Here is a 2,978-nt window from a genome sequence, read left to right on the forward strand (position 1 = left end):
CTTAAAGAGCAATGGAAAGAATAGTGATGGGAATAAAAATGAGAGACAGAAAAAGGCCACATGGATATGAGAGTGAACAAAAGTAGAGGATATTCTAACAACATGTAAGAAACAGAAATGGACATGGGCAGGATATATAATGGGATTGTAAGACAATAGATGGACATTAAGGCTAACAGAATAGGTCCCTAGCGATTGTAAAAGAAACAGAAGGAAAAGAAGACGATGGATTGTTGAACTAAGAAAGTTTGCAGGTGTGGACTACCGCAGAAAGACCATTAGCAGACCAAGGTGGAGTGACATGTATGAGTCCTTTCTTCTACAGTGGACTAGTAACGGTTGATTATATATATATACATATATATCTATATATATATATATATATATATATATATATATATATATATATATATATAGATATATATATATATATATATATATATATATATTGTACACACATATATATAGATTATATATATGATATATTTTGCACATTTGGACATGATTTTTCATATTCAAATAACCTATATATTTAAATACCTCAATGTCTGGATTCTATTATGACCTCGGGATCAGGTGGAACCACTCAATGACAATAGCTTCTGACCGGCCAGTAATCGAGCCCTGGTCCAGGAAGCTGACATGAAAAGTCACTCACCATTTAGCCATGAAGAAAGATAAAAGTCAATGACAATTCTTCTATACTTGTCGAATTCAGATTTTTTGTACTTAGAATTGAAATCAACCCATCTTCACCATTGTAGCTAATTGGTATATTTGTACATGGCATTCGATTAATGATAAATTTTGCACATTTAGACGTGCTTTTAATATTCAAATAAGCCATGTATTTTAATACCTTAATGTCTGGATTCTCTTATCGACCTCGGAATCAGAGTCTCAAGGCAGAACCACTCGAAGACAATAGCTTATGACTGGCTGGGAACCGAACCCTGGTCCAGGAAGCTGGCAGGAACAGTGACTTACCATTTAGCCATGAAGAAAGATGAAAGTCATTGATAATTCTTCTGTACTTACACCTGTCGAATTCAGGTTTTTTGTACTTAGAATTAATGAATTTTGCACATTTAGACGTGTTTTTCAAATTCATTTAAGCCATATATTTTGATACCTTAATGTCTGGATTTTCTTATCGACCTCGGGATCAGAGTCCCAAGGCGGAACCACTCAAAGACAATAGCTTCTGACCGGCCGGGAATCGAACCCTGGTCCAAAAAGCTGGCATGAACAGTGACTTACCATTTAGCAGCAAAGAAAGATAAAAGTCAATGACAATTTTTCTGTATTTATGCCTGTCGAATTCAGGTTTTTTGTACTTAGAATTGAAATCAACCTATCTTCACTTTTGCAGTTAATTGGTATGTTTGTACTTGGCATTTGATTAATGATAAATTTTGGACATTTCGAAGTGTTTTTCATATTCAAATAAGCCATATATTTTAATACCTTAATGTCTGGATTCTCTTATCGACCTCGGGATCAGAGTCCCAAGGCAGAACCTCTCAAAGGTAATAGTTTCTGATCAATGACCATTCTTCTGTATTTATACCTGTCAGATTCAGGTTTTTTGTACAGGGAAGCTGCTATATTAGCTGCCACCTTGTTTTTACTCTCGAATTCAGCAAATTGCATTTATTGCTCCCATTAATTTCAAATATATCAATTAAAAAGTATTTTGAACTAAGAATCGTATAAATAATTCAATTTAATTTTGCTTCTATCATTTACATTCTTTTTTTTTAACAAAATTTTAATAATGGAGGTAGTTAAGTTATGAACATCGTAATGGTATAGTATAAGTTTTAGAGAAGAAACTGTTTAACTAGTAAAAAAAAGAATTAAATCACTCTACACTCACCAAAAAAAAAAAAAATACTAACTATTAAAACACTACTGTCTTTTCCCACATATAGCACTCAATTTCTTCTATTTTCGAGTTATTACAGACTATACCGTGACATTCATTGCAAGCTGATGTACATTCCAAACCATGCTTCCTACATGGGCACCTTTAGGTACTACAATCTGTCTTGCATTATTGAGCAGATGAGGTGGTGCTAATTGAAGGACAGTAAATACTGATAGGAATTAACCACTGTAATTTCCAACTCCAGTCCTCAGGTTAAAGTGTTGTATTAACTCTCTTATCTAAGACTTAGTAACATACCCTAAAGCTATAGAATTCAGACTTTTGTCTTTGATAATCCCAAAAAGCCGTGAATTAAAAGCAAGCCATTGCAGACATTGAATCCTTATGATGACTTTCTAGCTTGAATATCCATTTGTTGAATGCTAGTTTCACCACTCATAGGTACTGGTTTGAATATTACTTTTTATTCTCAATTTTAACATAGAAACACAGTAGTATCAGGATATCAGTGTCTTCTGCAATGACAACAACTTCTCTGACCAGATGCCCAAAGCCTGTCTAGGTGATCAGAAGGTCTCTATCTCCCCGTGTATATATTGTTTGACATCTAGCAAGTTTTCACTAAACCTCATAAATATCCTTCATTATCAGTTTCATTTCCATAGAAAATAAAAAGTTAAGGGAGCTTTTTTTTACCTTCACCTCTTATAATGGGAGTGGTGTCCTTAATGGAAGGACCATCCAAATACCCATCAACTGATTTATCATACCTTGTAGGAATGTAGTTTGTATAGCTATTACAGATATTTGAGAACAGCATACCAACCTACCATGATCATCGATGCAGTAAAGCACCTCCATCTAGTACATAAAATGGATCAGAAAGTGGTGTTTCTGCTGCACCTATATAACATTTCTCCACCTTGGTCTACATGGCATTGGGCAGAACCAATTTATTTTATTTTCTTGAGAGAACTAAATTGGCAAACAAACATATTGGATAGCTAGAAAGTTCATAACTAAATATGCCCCTGTTATCAATGTTCTGTTGTTCAGAAAAAAAATCTTTCCAGGGGTGGGGAGTCAC

This window comes from Palaemon carinicauda, chromosome 14 (assembly GCF_036898095.1).
Source record: "Palaemon carinicauda isolate YSFRI2023 chromosome 14, ASM3689809v2, whole genome shotgun sequence".
In the NCBI taxonomy this organism is placed as follows: Eukaryota; Metazoa; Arthropoda; class Malacostraca; order Decapoda; family Palaemonidae; genus Palaemon; species Palaemon carinicauda.